The following is a 21,108-nucleotide window of genomic DNA, read 5'->3' on the forward strand; positions in this document are numbered from 1 at the left end:
TGTCCTGACATGCTTTCCTTCAAAACACTCTTCTATCATGACATTCTGCCACATATTGAGCCTGGGCAATGAAGCTGGCAGTCTAAGGACCGAGAACTCTTAAGCCCGGTACACCCAAATAAATTTTTCCTCCTCTAATTGTTCTTATCACATCTTTTGGTCACAGTTTCAAGAAAGCTGACTAAAATAGTGCTTAAGGAGAACTACTGAAATGTAAGGGTTGCAATTCTTGTTTGGACAAAAAAATTATTGATTGCTTTTGGTTTTTTTTTCTTTATATATTTAAGTTGCTAGACAGAATGTATTATATTTTTGCAAAGATGTTTTAAGTCCTGAATAGATATTCATGTTATTTTTACTAGATTTAAAAGAGGTCTGAGTTACATTTCCTCAATGCCTGAATCCATTCAATTTTGTTGAAAAAGAGACTGTATATAAATGGAAAGGATGATTGCTAACATGTACCTTTTTATAATGGGAATGCCAGTCAAACAAGAAAAAATGTTTAATGCTTCTATCAATTGTAAATTAATGTTCCCCAACATGTGTGACTTACTTTTCATATATAAACGCACAAACATGGATCACTGATTGTACACACATATTGTAAATGCAGCCCAAACACTGAGAGGAATCATATCGTAGGTTATTTAAAATTACATTTGAGATGTTTAAAAACTTTACATTTTATTAGGAGTCTAATGTTGAAGCCAGTCACCATAAATTAACCTGAATAATTCCCTATAGATACTAAGTAGTAAAAAGTAATTCCATTGCTCAATCCTACTCAGCAAATAGCCCAATTAACTGAACACAGAGTCACAACAGATGCACCCTGACTTAGCAGATCAATTGTTTACTACAATTAATTAATGAAATATATCTAAATGAAGGACTTTAATAATTTAATATTACAATAATCTACAAGTATTTGCCTTCCCAGCATTTGTTAAAAAAATTAATTATTGACTCTGGAATGAGTTTTTATGTCTTCTAACAAGAGCTGCTGATGCTTAGAATGTACCATTCACTTATCAACTCAGGTACAATCAAACAAATATGTTATTCAATGAATGAATACATTTTATACTAAATAATTAAGTAAAGATAAATATGATTTACTAATTAATGATTAAAAATTGAATTAGCTATGTGTGTACACATTTCATTCATTGCAGTTATATTTGGGAAAAACATAAAAATCCTCTTTATAAAAATAATTTTATTCTCTAAGTATTTATTGAGTAACTACTTCAAACCTAGCACTGTCTTAGGTAATAGATAAGTAATAAAAATAGTCAGAGATCCTTGTTCTCACTGAAGATAAAAAATAAAAAATAGCCACAATAAGTTAATTCTATCCTATTTAAGAAGGTGGTAAGTTAGGGCTGCCAGTTAAAATATAAAACTACCAGATTTATTTAAAAATTAAATACATATAGGCAAATAAAATAATTTTTTTACTATAAAGTTGTCCTAATATTGCATATATGTGTAAATTAATATATGAAAATATATCAAATTTACAAGTATATGTATATCATATGTATTTTATCTATTATTTATCTGACACTGAAATTTAAGTGGATATACTCTACTTTTATTTGCTTAATCTAGCAACATCTTGACATATACTATAGAAAAACAGTTAAGTAAAAAATAAAACAGGATTCGAGAAATGGGGTGGGTTATGGTAGGTGGGCAGACTAAGTGAAAATTTATAAAGATTTAAAGAATAAGATTTTCTTATCCAAAGGGTTATCTAAGAACAAAATTTTCTAGGCACAGGGAGAACTAATACACAGTATTGTGTCTGGTTTCATTGTGAATGTTTAATCTATGACTTCAAATGCAATGTCTGAGATTTAATATATACCCTGCAGCAGAGGTCAGGAAATTTCTTAGGAAGATTGCTTTATCTGGTCAGTGCTGCAATCACATATGTGTGTCCCTATAGAATCATAAATCCCAATGACAAGTGCCTGTAATACCTTATTTTGAAAGAAATACTGATCCCAATGCATCTGAAGGAGAAAGTTGGTGAATTATTTTTTCTCTCTTCCAGAGATTAAACTGGATTCTAACCACAGGTAAAATATTTCTCCCAGTTATGAGGTATATATATGGCTTAGCTTTAATACTTCTCTGAACAAAGTAGCTTAGTTGTCTTACAGTATTTTATCCAGGCTAATGTAGTTTTGTTTAAAATTAGTGGGTTTTTTTTTTCAAAGAAATTTTACAAATAGTTCTAGTTGGACTAAGGGTTTGTCGTAATTGTGTAATTGCATGCCTTAATCAAAATTGGAAAGGTTTAGTGAGTGATAACTCTTATGACCATATACAAATTTAACTAAATTTTAAAATAGGTAGAATTTTATTTAATCCTTAAATTTAGAAAAAAAATGACTTTTTTATTTAATAAACGTAAATTTCTAAAAGACATATGTAATTCAAGTTTTATCAGCTTCTCATTTGTTACATCATAGAAGTGCGTATCTATATTTGCAAAATTGAGTATTAAATTTGAAAAAAATATACAAAATTATAGTTCCCCTTTTGAGTGTGAGGATATTAGAATAACTAGTTGCCTAAATTTACCAGATAAATGGATCCCCATTCCCATCTTTTATTTCTGTGTGTAATCACTGCTTTCTGCCTTTTTAGACAATACTTTTAAAGTTTTCTTTATTTTCCTTGAAAGAAGAATTAATGAACATTTTACATAGCACAGTGTACTGTAGCATTAAACAACAACCAAAAGTTCATTCAGCCTTAAGTGGAATTCAATGAGTAATTACCAAACCAATTCAACTCATGGGTGATCTCTATAAGTAATGATGCTCTTGAAAAACAAGATAGATTGGTAACATATTCAATTTCCTCACATAGTTGTAGCAAGAGTGTTATCTGTTAAAAATATTATATAATATCATAACTAAAATATACTAAATTATGAAGCCACAGTGACAAATATATGTGTATGTGAAATAGCCAATCTCAAAGGATTAGTAATTCAAATTTGAATATTAGTATATGTTCATTTTTTACTGATCCAGCATCAAAGAGTAAAAAAAATCCTGGCAGAATATCTAAAACTAAGATATGTATCCCTGTAATAAGATATCTGTAAAATGATTTAGGTTTCCATTACTTTATTTTTAGTGTTTTAGGATTTTGTTGGTAATTGGATGACTGTCATTTTTGGCAGAGAGAATCTCTGTTGTATGAGATCATATTCTCTGAAGGATACCCAGTTTCTCTTTTGCACCCTGCTATACTTCTAGAACTTAATTATAATAGATGTTATTATGGTGAATTCTAATCATCTACTTATGTGTTCATATTTACTACCAGATTAATTTAAAAGCTTATGTTATACTTCAGATTTAAAAAAATGGATATTTGTTCATCTTAGAGAAACAAGAACTTAATGAATTAAGAGCATTCTTACTCAGAATTTTTCAATATATTAATTGTATAACTTTTCAACTAGTTGATCTGAATCTTACTCACTTTAATTAATATTGGTATGGAAAAGTTCTTTCATGTGTCTTTCCTTGAGTTTTCTCAGCACAAATGGGGTTAATTATGATACCTGTCTTATACAGTTTTTGTTTGTTTGTTTGTTTGTTTAGTACTAGGGATTGAAATCAGGAGTACTTAACCACTGAGCCACATCCCCAGTCCTTTTTTGTATTTTATTTAGAGGCAGGGCCTCACTGAGTTGCTCAGGTCCTCACTAAGTTTCCAAGGCTGGCTTTGAACTCATGATCCTCTTGCCTCAGCCTCCCAAGCTGCTGAGATTATAGGTATGCCCCACCATGCCCAGCCCTTTTACAGGTATTGATGGATCATATGTATTATTATACATAAAATAGTTAAAGAAGATCATGATACAAGACGTATATTATTAAGCATTAAAGCTTATCATTATCTATTTTATTTATCCTCACAAATTATCACCCAATAAGCAGTTAATAAATATTTTGTAACACAGTAGTGGTTAATAAATACATGAGTAGATGCATAAATGGGTGGATAATGAAAAAAACAATCTGACAGAGAAGCATGTGTTATTAAAGTTCAAATATTTTACAAATAAATGTTTTCTGTTTGTTATATGTATCTTAGTTTAAAAATCTACCTAACATACTTAGAACTGAAAGTCCTAGTAAACAATTAATTCTGATCAATGATATTGATCACATTTTGCTAAATGTTACAATATCTTAAATGCTTAAAGTAAATGCTTCAGTTGATATTTTAGGTAAAATCTCAGAAATATCAAATGCAAATTATTGAGCAACTAACATGACAGTTTAAGAGTAATAATTAAAATATGTATTCAGTTTTAAATTGAGAGGGATAATGACATCCATAGCTTCTTTAACATTCTTGTACTATTTGAACTTGTAGATAGAAATATCATCACAGTGAATTCTACTGTCATTAGAACAACATTAGAACAACAACAACAAAATACTTAGCTCCTTAATAATTGTTTTCTTCTTCTGTTCAATGAATATTTTACACATGATATCTTGGCTATATTTATAAATGTGCTTGAAATATCATTATTAATAACACCTATGGTAAAGATTGTACAGTAACTTTTAGAAATCAATCCTCTGAAATGAAGCAAGCATTTAACACATTGATAAGCAAGGACTTGGATATATATAATCCATCAGTATTATAGAATGTTGCTGTCCTGCATTTCATTAATTTAAAGGGGTCACTCTGTAATTCCAATGAAGCTTTTAGAAATAGTTTAACCAGCTTGTACACAAGATAATGCCAAGGCTAATGTCTACATTTTAATTAAGTGCATGATCACAAACTCAGTTGTACCCTGAGTAAGAATATAATACAACACGAGGGTACAGCTTATTTATGCTATACTTGATTGCAAAGTGTTTGCTTGAATGACTAAAAATAACCTATGCCAATCATAATAATAAAACTTGCAAATATTTTCTTCTATATATTACTTTTTTATAATTATTAAATTAATATACCCTTCAGAAGTAATAGACTGGAGAAGGTATTATTTCTAAATATAAGGGTTTAACAAGAAGGCAAAGCATATTCCATGGTGCTGTAAATTATTGCAAGGGACCTTCTCTTGCTTGGAAGCTGTAAATTTCCTTGTCCTTTTAATCATCGGCCTCTATGCTGAGACAGTCAGTCAGTATGAGTGGGAAGGCTACAGATTATGAATGTATGTTCTTAACCTCATTTTCTCAGCAAATACTTTACCCAGAAAACAGTAACATCTCCTGGCAGGAAGATAATTGACATCCACCAATACAAAACGATCCTAGGGCTTTTATTCATTAATCCTTTGTAGACTACATTAAATGCCATTTGGTCACATCTTCCCATTTTACTTGGACTCATGATTGGCAAGGAAAACCTGGAGCCAGGAAGAAAAGCTAAGAGCCTCCCTTAGATCTGACTCTTACTGAGAATCAATTAGGGGTGTAGTTAGGGGTATAGACAAGGAGAGTGGGAGAATTAAAAACTTCTTCTTCTGTTTGCTTTCCCCCTAACTCTGGCTACCCTCCCACATCCTTCAGACCCAGGTTTAATGTGTACGTTTTTTAAGAGGACGTCTCCTGCCTGAGTACAGCTAGTAAAATTCTCTCACTCTCCATTCATATGTTTTTATAGTGCTCTCTGCTTTATCATTTTTACTAGTATCAATATTCAAATTAAATAATTCAGGGTATAATTTTTGCGTGGCTATGTTCTTTACTAATACTCTGATGCTTATAATAGCCAGACATTTTCTGTTATTTCACTGAAAATAAGTCAGCACTCAAAACATTATCTGGTATATGGCAGGGGTGGAATAAAGATTTTTCAGATAAATACATTTATGAGCAAACTTGTTTATTTCTAACCTTAAAATACTCCCAGTTTTCTATACCAAGTTTCAATGATTACAATAAAAAGAAAATTTATACTGAGAGTTCTTTGTTTTGGAACACTTTGTGGGAAAAATACTCATTGTATCAAACTGCTATAAAGTTATATAATAAAGAAAGATCATCATAAATTGGAAATTCTATTATTTAATAGAGTGCTAAATGTTGATAAAAGTTAATGCTTTTCTTATTAGGAATCTTTAATCAAAGATTAATACCAAAGAGACAACATTATAAAGCACTGAGATTCTATGTTGATATAGATACGGATTCTTATTCCAGTGTAGTTGGGATTTCAAGAATTTCTTCATGTATGACTCACACCTATTGGGTACTTTGTTAACTTCTTGAATTGATTTTTTGTCAATTAAGTGCAACTTAATTCCTCTTACTCCATTTAAATATTGTCTTCAATATCTTCAAAATTAGGTAAACTTCATTAATCTATGACAAAAAAAATGCCCTAGAAACAACTCAACATTGTTATAATCAACAATTCCAGGACAAGTGAAAAAATCACTAATGGGTATTTTAATAATCTTTTATCTTCATGGTTCTATTTTAGATATAAAGAAGTATTGAAGTCATCAATATAATACCATAATCTCGTTTCCCTATAAGGAAAAGAATCTCTTTTCCTGTAGTAGTTTATAATAAGCCAAATGCATTATTTGAAATTAACACATATGAGATTAGGGTTAAATAAGAACATAAACCTCTAATAAGGAGGGAACATATAGAATAAAGAATATTTTTTCCTCACCACATGTTAATTATTTCTTTATTTTAATGGAATCTGGAACTGGGAATGGGTAAATTTTTTAAGAGAGATAAGTTAATTCAATTCATGATTCTTCAATAAATGTTTGAGGGTCATCTATATTTGGTAGGAATCAACAAGTTAGAGTTTTTGCTCATCTTTATTAGTCTATTTCATAGGTAGGACACACAGGACTTTGAAATTGAAATGCAATGGCGATGCTTACCTAAGCCTAACAAAATGATATGGAAGTAATATTATTTTAAAAGTGGAAAGAAAATATTCAAAAAAAGAACATGTTATGTTCTTTGGACATATCAATGAAGCTTCTAGTTGATTTTGACAATAGTACTAAATTATTTATCTTCCTATGATAGTTATTTATCTTTCCAAGAAGGTTAATATTTAAGAAAATATTAATGTATATTATAAAGTATATAAGGGAGCATGTGCAGAGAGTGGTTGAGGCAGGTTTTCAGTCCTTGAGGCTTTCCTTCCATAGGATACCCACTCCATTTGAAGTTCTGAGTAAGAAATAAAATTAGCATTTCTAGTCAAGGGTGAATCTTCATGAACAAAATGTAGGAAGAAAGGCAGACATTTTAAAAATGAAAGACAATGAATATAAATCATATGACAGAAGAAGCAACATTAATGCAGTAAAAGGAAAATGAATATAAAGCAAATATTATAAATATACTAAAAAGGATAGAGGTGGAAAATATTGCAAAAGCAAACAGGTTTTTTTAAAGCAAGAAGGAGGTGGACATGGAGTTAATAAACAGAAAAAAATTAATAACAAACCCATAAGCTTTGAGAAGACACATTCCTGTCATAAATTGAAAGACAAAGAGATGAGGAGATGAAAAAATATAGAAAGGAAAACAAAAAATATCTGTAGATGTTGCAAAAAGTATATTTTGTTAAAGAATAAAACTAGCAACAATGCATTATTATGTTTAAAATTCTAGCTAAAACTTTAAAAAATAATATATAAGTAGATTACAAGAAATAGAGTATGAAAATAAAATTTTAATCATATAAGAATTTGAAATGGTAATCAGAACTCCACTCACCCCAAATTTTTTAAAAAATTCTCAAGAACTTTTAGATGTGTTTTACTAACATTTTTGGAATAGGTTATGCCTACATTTAAGTAAACTGTGTATTAGAAGTTTCTTTCTTTTTTAAAAGATGGGGGATTTTCTACCTTTTAATCTACACCATGTACAGAACTAAACCATTGTAGGCAATAGCAGAAAGAAAAATTATATTTCTATTTGGTTTATGAATATAATTATAAAAATCCTAATTTTTTATTAACTAAACCAACAGTGTATTAAAATATGATATATTTAAGTAGAATGTACTTCACAATTATTTAATGTCAGAAAAATCCACCAATGCAGTTATTTATACTAATTATTTACAATAATAAAATCATATTATCAATTGGAATAATCTAAAATATTTCATAATATGCAATATATTTAAATAATAAAACAGTTTATAGATATGTGGTCCTGGGTTCAACCTCTAGCCCAAACATAATTTGGAAGTTTTAGTATACTGATCTGGCCATTGTTTTTGTATTAAAACTGCTGTTTCAATTGTTCCATCTTACAATATTTTATATATACCTCCCAACTAAATTTTCTCATTAATTTAAAACTTTTTTTCAGCTGATCATTTCAGGTTTTATTTAGTGTATAACTTAAATGTCCATGAATATGAAGATGTCCCTTCTTAATCATGTCATGTCTATTTACTTTGTCAGAATGTTAAATGTGGAAGTAAAGTTTTTTTTTTTCTTTTACAATGCCTTTGACTTTTCATAACCAAGTTATAATTCATTTTCTAAAATCTTAATTATGGTATTGACTTTGGCTTAGGAAAGTTGTTAAATTCATCAAAGAAGCAGACTATTCCCAGATATCTGAAATAACTACTTTAAAATTTTATCTTTTTTTTTTCAACTTTATCTTCATGGCCTGTAATGCCTTTCTAAGGAAATAGATAATTTGTTTCAAAAGAATCAATATAGAACATGCTATCCTATGATGTAAAGTTTCAAGAATTTTTACATAGAAAAATAGAAAAATAAAGTTGCTCTGCCAAACATTTATCTTATAATGAATAAGGCTTTTATCATGCAAGAAATAAACGATACTCTGTATAGATAGAGATAATGGCTACTGCAAAGTTCCTACATTAGAAAGTCAAATTTAATAACCCCCCTGACCATATCTCAACTTCATAGTGAGATCTTAAATTTTCAATATTCTATCTGGGAAACAAATACCAATTACAGAACTTCTCTTTAAACCTGATTCTAATAAAACCTAGACAAGTGATTGACATAAAAACACCTGATGATGGAGGAAGTTTCAGATAAGTGAAGAGCTCATATGCTTTTTAGAAGAAAACATTTGTTAAGATCTTCAAAGCTGAATAGGGTCCAGTATACATTTCTCATAGCAAAATCAACAATAGATCAAACATTTGCTATATGCTTAGTGCTTGAGTTTGTTTGAAGCCAAAACTGGATGATTCATTCAATTTTGCTGAAAGGTCAGTCATATTAGTTAACTGAATAATTTTTCATTATTAAATCAGTTGCTTGTCATTTGTAAAGATTAATTATCAACCCAAATGCCCCTTTGCCTTTACAGGTCATTTTCATGCTTCTTTTCACAGTTCTCAGCAACAAGAATAAAATAGAAGTGGTACTTAGCAAAACAAACTGATGAGAATCCAGCTGATGTAAAGCCTGTCACAAAGAACATATTCCAAGACTCTTTTACGGTCTTGTGTTTTGAGACATGTATAGTATTTTGCAGAGATTATATTATTAGTGGGATAATTTTCTGAACACCCATTATCCACAATAGTTGTGCATGTGTGCGTGTGTCATTCTGCCTTAGTTTAAATTACTTGTCTTTGTGTGCAAAGCTATCACATGAAATTCTCTTTCCTGGCACAGTTCAACAGGCAAAGAAAAAAACAGGTTAACCTGTAAACCACTGAGAGGCATCCATTGCATATCTGTCCCTCTGGTCCCCAAGCATTCACCCAGAGAAATAGGAATTTCCTGAAGCATTAAGTTATTCTTATTTGACGAGTCTGGAATTCTTTATGTTTTTTCTCCTTAAAAATCAAAGGAATCCTACAGATGCTGACATTAACCATACTGATGGGAATTATGATTATGTCAGAAAAAATATATAACTCCTTTGGACTCTGTAAGAAGCTGACAGCATTCCCATAAAATATTAACTACTGACAATAAAATCCCTTCACAAGGAGTGAGAGGTTAGTAGAAAGAATCTGGAAGCCCTCAACAATGAATTTTGATTAACTGGGTGAGTTCAATTCCCTTGTTCTAGATGTTTTCAGGCTTCACATAGATGGATTAAAATGCATGGAAATCACTAGAGTATTCTCATTTGGCAAATGTTTGGAAGGTATAAAAGATGTGAACGGTCTCTTCCCAAAAGAATATATGAATAATAAATTGGCAATATTATATTTGACAGAAATAAAGAAGGTGAATCAATATCTGTTTCACTAACTTTCAGCAAAGCCAAGAGGTTTGTAACTGGCTGACCTGCCCCAAGGTGTGCACAGCACAATCTTTCCTTTCCTAAAACACAGCAGTTAAGTCTTTCAGGAATACTGCTTCCTATTTTGATGCATTCTAAAATAAGGTTTGCTCAGGAATATTTGAATTAGGATTTATTTTATAGTTATTCATCTAAATGAGAAATTTAGATACCTATGTGAAAGTTTGCTGGTATGAAAAATCAAAACACAGCTTGAAATGAAATGGATTAGCAATGCAAAAATAAAATTAGATTTCCCAGAAAATATGCATACCAAATAAAGCAGTCAAAACATCAGATGAGGATTAGAGTCCCTTACTTTGATATTTTGAAAGGCATTAAATTAATTTCAATTGGACAGTAGTTTATTATTGCTTTAGTTTTACAATTGAATTCCAAGACGTAACAGAAATAAATTTGTATTAATATGGTACTTTTTGCTAAATGGTCAGGGTTAGTCCTGATATGCCCAGGCAGACCTGCCTGTCAGGAAAGACACTTATTTCTGGAATAGAACTCAAAAATATGCTAGATTTTAATAACTATTTTTCCCCTAACAGAGTGGGAATGGACATCTTGGATAAATGTTTCTGAATTTGATGTAAAGTTTACCATTCAACCTAGCACTAAAACTCATGGTCTCCAATCCCACTGTCTTTGAGGAATTAACTATAGCCCTATTAAATGAACTTAAGATGCCCTGAAAATTCTGATTTTCACATAATACCATAAAACTCAATAAATTTAATCTTTTAATTTTTAATATATAGATTATTGTATTATCATAGTTAAGCATTTTGTTAACTATAAAATGTTTATGTTTATATACTGAGGCCTAGGAAATTATTTTCTTGACATTTCTTCAAAATTATTATTTGTCATATGTATATTCAATATTTATTAATTTAATGGTTAGTGTGATAAATATATATATATATATATATATATATATATATATATATATATATATATACAAACAAATATACATGTACATATGTATGTATAGTGACCTTTTAAAAATTTGTGTTCATATAAGGTAGGTAAAGAGGTCAGTATATTATGATAATTGTGCAATAAAAACTGTTATTTGGTGTGTGAGTTCATGTAAGAGTTATTAAAATATAATATAAAACAAAATTGTCTTAAAATACTACCATGAAAGAAAATCATTATAGTAATGAAGAAAGAGACAAATAGGTCATGGAGCAGAGTAGAATAGTATAGAGGCTCAAATATTTAGATTATATAAAAGGGTATCTCTAATCATTTGGAAAAACACCAGTATTATTTTATGTTGCAGCCTCAGTTAGCTAGTTAGTCATTAAGTAAAAACAAAAAGGACCATGCTTTACTTCAAAAAAAGAAAAACAACGAATGATTCAAAAAATTCATAACAATATGAAAAACTTGAAGTTTTAGGAAAAAAAAACAGCATGCTAGGTTTTCAAAATTTATCAGAAAGAAGGGGACATTCTAAGTCTAATTTTAAAAATGGAAAAAGTAAATTAAAGGACAGACTAAATTGCCTACAGTGAACGTCAATATATATTTAGTTAATATATAAGGAATGGATTTATTATTTTAATTTCAATTTTATTACTATAGAGATATTTTATTATTACATGTATAAATAAAATAATTAAAATTTAAAAACTAAAACAATAATCATAGTGTGTTTCCCATGGCAACAACAAGTAGCAAGAATATATGCTTCTATTTATTATATCAATACTAACATCCTTGGTGATTATTAGTTACCCATCAAAATAATGTATGACATAAAAAGAAAAATCTCCTTGACTTAAAATCTGTCAGTTTTACCAAGTGGTTTCATTTCTTTGGACTGATAGGAACATTATATTCTGGAAAGCCTGAGCTCCGGTTACCACATAACAAGTTAAATGATTATGAAGGTTCATAAGGTCATGATGTAATATAAAAAAATATATATACTTTAATTGCCAAATACTCAATTTCAATTGTGCCTGCTTGATTTAGGTTAATGTTTTGTCAAGTTTTGCAGATGAGTGTTTTGTACATTCTCAGGTAATCTTCAAAAAAAATTTTTAAGTGTATGTGCATGTTTCAAAGTTTCAGTATATTTACCAAGGCCAATAAAGAAAATAAAAACCAAAAAAACTTCTCAAACATAACTATCAGTGAAAACTGTATACATCTCTAGAGCAGCTGTCAATGAATGTCATATATAAGCTCAAGTTTTTGCTTTATTTAAAAAATCATTGTTAAGTATATCCATTTAAATGAATTTGTAAAAATTCATGGAGCTATAAAAAGGCATCTCTAGCAATATGGAGACAAAAGGTTAATAGTGAACACAAGTAAAAGAAACCATTATCTAAGAGGTCTGAAGTATGTCTTTCTGAGTAAACAGTTTGAATGCATACATATGGATATGTCATATTTGATGTAGTTCGAGTTAGATATATATTCCAATTCTTAAATTCATGGAGCAGTACATGTTTGCAAGGTTAAGAAAGCAACTATGATTATCCTAATTTAAAAGTTTAAGGTTATTTATAGGATAATGCAAGGAAATGAAATTCATTATCCTGCAAAGTATGCAACAAACCATTAAATATAGTGATAAAATCACGATCACAATTTTATTATTTATTTATTTATTTTTAAAGATCTTTATTTTATTTATTTATTTTTATGTGGTGCTAAGGATCGAACTCAGTGCCTCTTGCATGCAAGGCAAGCGCTCTACCACTGAGCTACAACCCCAGCCCGATTTATTCTTAACAACTGATTAAGCCGTATTTCAAAAATTTCTAACACCACACATGACTAACTCGTAAGCGATCAAGGCATTAGATGAAAATTAAAAGCAAGCATATCATAAAGTGTTGATGATCTACACCTGCATTACACATCTGTTCATGTTCAATTTGTAGGAAAAATAAACTAATCATTCGTCCATCATTTTGTAATGTTACCTAAAATATTTCTTAATCCTTGTTTTCTTTTTTAAAAGCCAGTTCATAAGTAGGAAAATTTAAAAAGAATAATCTAAAATTGGAAAAATATTGAAAAATTTCTTTGAAAAAGATTGCATATAAATAATAATAAGCAATGTTAATAATGTGGTCCTATTTTTCACTACATAACATTTTTAGGAGTTAATATTTAAAATGTATTATCTATAACAGATTTCTTATTTTAATAAGTCTCAGATACATTTAATTGACAGAGATAATAAGAGCTCAAAATATCATTTGTAATTCTCAGGGAAGATATGCCTTCTTAAGAGAGACATTCATACATTTATATAAACATAAAATAATTTAGAAAGTAACATATAGCTTCCAATTCTATAGAGGAAGAAACAAAACAACAACAACAACACAAGTGTTTTGTTTGTTTGTTTTCCTTCTTGCAAAGACATGAGTGGGAAAGGTGCCAGTTAGAAAGTGGGGGTTGAACAAATCTCTCCCACCAACAAGTTTGTGTGAATGAACATAGAAATGGCTCCTTAAAATAAAACAACCACATAAAGCTTCCAAAGATGTCTCATTAAGTATTTGAATTTTGGTAGGAACAAATATAACAGGTTTTCTTTCATTTCTGTTATTTCTAATCAAAACTGCTTTCAAAGAAGGGTGAATCTCCCATCAATCATCTTAATAAGATATGATGTTCAGATTTGGAAAATCCAGTTGAGAAGTGGTAATCTGCTTGGCATGCCAGAAGGGAGAAATTTGGGCTGAATACAATCTTGGATTGAGTTTCTAGCAGAGGCTATTTGTAAAGAAAAGCAAAGGTCAATGACACTGTGATCTCAAAAGTTCCAAAAGACATTTACTATTTACCAAGCTCATGAACATTTGTGTGAATTTTAGTATTTAATATTTTAAAAGGAGACTTCCTTCATATCAGACATTTTGTGATGTGAATGAAGCACTATTCCAAGAATAAACCTATGCCACTTCTATCCTTCTCCTGGGACTGGTGAAATTGTTAAGAGTTGGTGGTCTATCTAGCCATATCTTGAAAGGTTCAAAGTAAAATTATATACATAACAACAAGAAAACAACTTCCCTCCTACTCCCATAACCCCAACAAATTTGCCGAAGTCCAGCTGCAGCAAAATAACCGAGGGGTGACGAACAGGGACGAGCAGATTTGCTCCCGTCCTATAACGAAAAGTATTCAGTAATACCCTTTTGCTGCAACATTTTTCCTGATAATCCTTCTTCTTCTGATCTTTCTTTTTTCTGACTAGAGTTTCTGGGCTTTTATCAACACATGCCCTAACTATTCTTGGTTTCATTGGGGTGCCTCCTTTTTTCAACAATTTACTTAACACCTCTTCCATATTTTCGTCACAAAGACAATACAACATTTCAAGACAAAACAACACACAAACATACTGTATCAGGAGTGGGAGCCTTTTTCAGCTGGATATTTCCTATTTCTTCTTTTAGAGTCTCTATTTCCTGTTTCAAATCCTGAACAGTTTTCTCCTTATTAGCAACTTTGAGAACTTCAGCTTCCAGAAGCTCTTCCACAGACTTGATCTCTCCATTGATTATTTTACAGAATATTTCAATATTCCTTATGATTGGGAAAGAATGCCAAGATGGTGTATGCTTTTGGCAAGATGCTTTGGCTGTGCAGTCATTGAGGATACCTGGCACCAAGGATTTGGGGGCCAACAGAGGTGAGGCAAAGAATCTCACCCCCCCACACACTGGTGCATAGGCCTATCCACAAGTATGGCTATATGCTGGACCAGTAGTCAGTGATGGGTATGATCCAATTGCAGTGGTACCAACCTAAGACAGGAGGCTGACGCCTAGAGATCAGCTCATCTGATGACGGGTAAGTACCGTATGTTGAATTGGACAACCTAACAGACAGAGACAGGGTCCCTAAGCCACATTGCTTGTTGCTTAATTAAACAGAAGGGGGGAGATGCTAAGAGCCATAGCCAAGTAGTAATGATGCATGGCATTTTTGGTTGAAAGGTGACGCCAGGAAGCCATTGAGATGATATGATTATGTTAAGATGTGCATTCAAAGGGATATTAGACCCCTGCTGTCCACCCTAGCCTGCTTTGGGACTACTGGAGCATTCCCATTTGTTGGGGAAGTGCGGTAGGAGGGAATTCCAGAGAAGGTATTTGCTATTGGTGTGGGCCCAGGAGTACGCTGCGTGTGGGGGTCGACATATTTCCAGGGAAGCATACAGGGCATTGGCAGGAGTTTCAAAATAAAGTTTGTTCCTGTTTGAGTGGCTCGTGATTTTCTGCCCAGCCAGACTGCGGCACAAATTAAGCCTGGATTTAAAACACACATTAATTTGAAAATATAAGACATGATTTTTGAATTAATAATTGAATAAAATATGAAGAAAAATTGCCTTAACAGAAATTGGCAAAATTAAAGATCATCCTGTATTAATCAATCCTGAAATTCAAAGTTACTAATGATAACCATGGATTTTCATATATACTAAGATCAGATAAAGTAAAACAAGACATAGATATCAGTAGTAGGACACACCCAGGTGTCTTAAGTGAAGGTGCTATGTAAATGCAAAGACAATTACCTAAAGTGCTTTATTTTTTCATCCACAAGAGAATACGTTTAAAACATGTAGAAACAGATCCCGCATATGAAGAATGTCTTCTAGTGATAAATGGTTTTCATTTTATGCAAACTTCTTGAATTACATTTGGTGTGTTTACAAATATATAGCAAGCTTCTTAGATACTGGCAAAAGAAAAGTACAGCCTATTAAAAATTTTTCCATTTATATAAAATGTACAAATGACTGCTCAGAAATGTAATAACTTTATTTTAGTAATTCCATAGTCTCCAAGTTTCAAAGTACAGCTAGAAGGGATCTCAAAAGAATAATTTGATCCAGTATTAAAGAAAAAATATTGTTTAAAATATTCCAACAGTAGGATGCCTATTTCTTCTAGTGTATTTGTGCTTATTCAGAACTAGAGTTCCACCACTAACCATATTTCACCTGCTAACCATCAAAGTGTCTATATGTAATACAAGGATTATTCCCAGATGCTATTTCTCAAAGTTAAACATATATTCTTTGGCTCTTTTTTCATAGAATCAAGTTATGGAGACCTGGATTAGTTTTGCTACTTTTCTTCAGAGACATGAGATTTCTTCTATGAATTTTTATATGAAAACCCAGAGTATCCCAAACTGATAGATAGTAACCCAAGTTGCATGATCAGGAGCTGTCAATGCCACAGTGTTCAATTAAAGAAAAGTTTTTCTCCAGGCTTCTTTATTCCTTATTGTTCTGTCCCCTGAATGTCAGAGAGGTGTTTGCCTTAGGGCACTCCTTTGGGCCTTCTCAAGAAAATGGTTTCAAATGGAAATGAAGAGGCCTAATCTGTGCCTTTGAAGTAAAGTGCTTTGTAAAAGCTGTGGCTGAATCAGACTCTTGGCCCTGTGTGTGGCTGTGAATTACATTCTCAGCACCCCAGGAAACCCAAGAAAAATCCCATGTGTCCATCCCAATCTAAAAGAATGAAAAAGAAGTGTACTATTGGATGAAGTCTCTTGCCTTCCTCTGTTCAGGCTCCTGACCCCTATGAAGTCAGAACAGGGATCCTCTGGGTCAAATGAGTTGTTGCAAGCCCTCCAGTAACTAGCACACAGGAGTTTGGGTTTTTTCATGAGTCCAGTACACATAAAGAATCTACCCCTGGCAGGCAGGAGGCCTCTAATTTGAGAAGAAAAGCAGTTATAACTACAGGCCCATTTTATCTATCCTGTTTCTCAGGAAGGGTGTCCAGGCCACCATGACATTTGGCATATAATGGGCATGAGAGCTTTCTTTTCACACCATCTAAGACTGTTCACCCTATAGAAACCCCCAGCCAGAATGTTATGATGAGTGTCTGTATGGAAGAAGATGAGGGCCATGTGGGAGTGTTTTTGTTAGAATAGTGGTCTTTTGTGTGGTGGTTGGAAAAAATGACTGGGTCCACCTCAGCTTGAATTCTGGTGTGATGCCATTAGAGACTGAGTACTGGAACTGATCTCAGAGAACTATTGCCATGAATTGTGTTGGGATTTTAGAAGGCCAGGCATTAGGGGAGCCTTTGGAAACTGAGATCTAGGCCGAGGGTGGCTTTCTCCACAGCACTGGGAATCTCAGCTAGGATTTCACATGATTTTGCTGTGAAAGCCTTCTCAGCTATAGTTGAGAGCCAAAACTCACAGGAACCTCATGTTTTAGACCCCAATGGGCCTGGATTCCTGTGACCTTTCGCCACTCTTTGGGAACCTTGCCTGCATGCAATCTCCAGAGCTTTTACTGAAAGGAGATTCCTCAACACTCAATGGCTCCTGAATGAAGTAAAACCCACAGTGTCAACTTCTTCATTCTTGAAATATGGCTAGGCCAATACCATGAAGTTTTTGAGAATCCCAAGACCAGAAATCCCTGGAGAACCTTTAGATCTCTGGTTGCTCATCATGACTGAACCAGCAAGTGCCATTTTTGACTGAGTGGAATTCATGACCTTGGTGAAGAACAGAGAGGCCAGTGAGTAGGAGCCTGCAGGGAACTGGGCCTGGAGCAATGGGGTGCAGGTGTGTGGTCCAAAATCTGTGGTGGGCCCCTGGGCTTCTGTCATTGGCTTCCAAATGACATGTGACTGACAAGGTGCAGCCAGGAGACCCGGAAATATAAAGGCATGTTGTTGTGGGGAGAGGATTTGGTGCAATGCTCAGAAATAAGTTGCTACGCTCAAGTGGGAAAGATATATGGGGTAGCAGCCCAGTTTGTGTTTTTGCCTTCAGACCCTGACTCACACCATGTGGCAGATCTCCCTCCAGCACTGTGTCCTGGTTGACCTTTTTGTATTTCAAAAACAAACACCAATTTTCCAGGGAAGCTGTAAGATATGCCATTAAAACTGGGCAGTGAGCCAAAGGCTTCACAATGCACCCAGGGAGACATTCATACCACAACGGCCACAGTCACTTGCATAGAGAGGATTCAGCTCTGCTGCCTCCTGTTCCTATTGGAAAATATGAACCCATGTCCTCCTCTTCACATAGATTCAGACCAGGCTTTCATGATATCACTACAAAGGAATCTAAAAGAAAGCTATATTTCTAGTAAACGAATGTCAGAGGCAGATAATCAAGAAGTCATTAGGCCAGCAGGGTTCCATGTTTGTGGAATGTTTACCCTGTCCTCAACTTTTGAGATCTCTTCTGCCACACCCAGGTTTGTGAGCTCCTCAGAATTTCCAATTCCAGATATGTATTCACAGATTTTTTTCCTCTTCTTTTCTCATTGTGTCTTCTTTAGGGTGATAGTAATGTCCAGGCATTGTGGTGGATGACAGTGGAAGATTTTTATGTGCCACGTGTTCCTATATGTATTAGACTCATTTTCCATTTTGCCATTTGAAATATTGAATCTCTGACACTAACCCATAACTTTCTAGGCTCTGACTACTTACCCTAACATCAATAAAAATAATCCTAAAGGAATAGAAGTAGAGGCATTTGATAGGAGGCATGGTGTATACTTGGCCTTGCCTTTTGCTTCATCAGAGATACATATTATAAAACCTGTGACACATTTTTCTCCTTTTACTTCTCCAAGAATTTTCAAAATCAACAAATATGTAACTTCCTGACTCCCTGTCTCTGTCGCCTGGGTCACAATGTATATTTTTATATACATATATATAATCCTACTGCCATCACAGGTATATTTTTGAGAGTACTCTCACTTTGGTAAATACAAATTTCATGAAGAGATCACTGCCCCCCAATACACTGATGTAACTGAAAATTCAAGCTGTGGTGAGCTTTATACTTCAACAAGTTTAGACATGAAACAATGTAGAGGAAAATGAATATTTGGAGTACATATGTGAAGGATATATATATATATATATCCCCTTATGAATTTCGATTGGCATACATACTATTACATTTTAATGTATTAATATATATATATATATATATATATATATATATATATATATATATATATATATTTAGTATGAATTTGCAAACATGAACTATGTGTGTCATATACTTATACTACCTTGATTCTTTCATGTCCATCTGTGTGGATTTATAATCAACTTTTCAGGAGATATTTTTCAGAAATATTCAATTTCTTGATATACATATTCATTTCAGAATACTCAAAGTGAACTTCAGTGAATATTGAGTACTAACCCTAATATTTCTACAGTAAGAGACACAGTTTAACATCAATAAAAGTATATTCATATGGGACATGATGCGTATTTTTAATTAAATTTTTATTCAAAATTGTTATATTCCTATTTCTTCAGTATATATACATCATAGGATGTATCATTTCATCCACAATTCACAAATTGATATGCATATGATTCACTTTCATTCACTCCTTGAATCAGATCCCATGCATTTCTCCATGTTGCTTTACTTGCTTTTTCATGAGATTTCTTTTATATCACATAACTTTTGAATTCCATCATCATTTTCAAAGCAAAACTCAAACACAGTTTGTTATAATTAGTAACCCTAATATTACCACTACATGTATAACTACTTGGATTGAATGTTTGTATGTGAATACCAGATTTCATGTATTTTTTAAAATATCAATTCAATCCATTATTTAAAATAGTAACCTGTTATATTTTTTATTCACCATATGGTCTATTCATGCATCATCTCTATACACATAAACCCAGGGTACACCTATTTTTACCCCCAAAGTCTAAATTGTAGGGTTTCAAAACATGCTCCCAGAAATGGTGGAAGAAATACGCATGTCACCTGCTCCATGTATTCCTTTATCACATCATTTTCTGGACACAAAATGCAAAACTCACACTTATCTTATTCTTCTCCCAAAGCCTCATTTTAAAGAGAGCATGGATTACTAAAATCATCTACATCTGCATTGCCTATTGTTTTCAAATTTCAATCCTATGGTGAGTATACACTTGATTCTTTCAATGATAGTGTGTTCAACTATCCCCCTGTGGAAATTATCCCTGATCTTATCACTCTTTTTGTACTTTGCCTGATCTCCTAACATCCTTATTGATATCTATTTCCCCAAGTGCCTTGTTGTGACTGACTCTTCATGTGTGCTGAGATTCCCATTTACACTTCTTCTCTGCATGGTCAGACAGATTTGCAGGGAATTGTTGGGCGGTGTGCTAGATAGGACATTTGGGTGCAGGTGGATGTGGGGCAGCTGTTTTCCTGTGGACAGTGGCTGATTCATCCACAAAAGCAGCCTGTTGTCCCCCACCAGAGCTGTCCAGAGTGATGACCTTTTAATTTTATTATCAGGACCATGAGGCTTCTAGCAGTTATCACACCTCCCTAAGAGGTTGTAAGGAAACTCTGTGAATAGAAATCCACATAGTGGTGGAAAGATCTCAGACCAGCCATCCCTTGGGAGGTGGAAGTTAAAGGTTTGTTTCACTCAGTTGGCAGAAAAAATTTGAGGGAAAAGTTCATTTTCATAACGTTTCTTTTGGCTGGAGATAGGATAAATGGGGCAAAGATGAATGTGCTTTTGTACATTGGGCTAATTGGGTTAGATTGATGAATGTGGTTACATATCCAGGGCACAATATGAGCTACTTTTGTATATACAAATTCTTTTACTTCCCACTATAATCTCAGAGGGTAGACATCATCACTCCCCATTTCTTAAAGATGGGGAACTGAGATGTGGATAGATTGAGGAGCCTCCCAGATTACCCAGATGGTAAACGGCAGAGCTAAGATTTGAACTGCAGTATTGTGACACAGTCTCTGGTTGTGGCCAGTG

The 21,108-nt window shown here is 32.7% G+C and overlaps 1 protein-coding gene and 1 non-coding gene across 2 annotated transcripts in view; one reads left to right on the plus strand and one right to left on the minus strand.

The window, feature by feature from the left end:
* Nucleotides 1-21,108, plus strand: part of LOC143386207 (ephrin type-A receptor 6-like) — a 223,411-nt gene that overhangs the window by 21,066 nt on the left and 181,237 nt on the right. The window lies entirely within an intron of this gene.
* Trnaa-ugc (transfer RNA alanine (anticodon UGC)) lies at nucleotides 12,969-13,041 on the minus strand. Its single transcript has one exon. It is a non-coding gene; the product is annotated as a tRNA-Ala (tRNA).

The sequence above is a fragment of the Callospermophilus lateralis genome, unplaced genomic scaffold, assembly GCF_048772815.1.
Source record: "Callospermophilus lateralis isolate mCalLat2 unplaced genomic scaffold, mCalLat2.hap1 Scaffold_741, whole genome shotgun sequence".
Lineage (NCBI taxonomy): Eukaryota > Metazoa > Chordata > Mammalia > Rodentia > Sciuridae > Callospermophilus > Callospermophilus lateralis.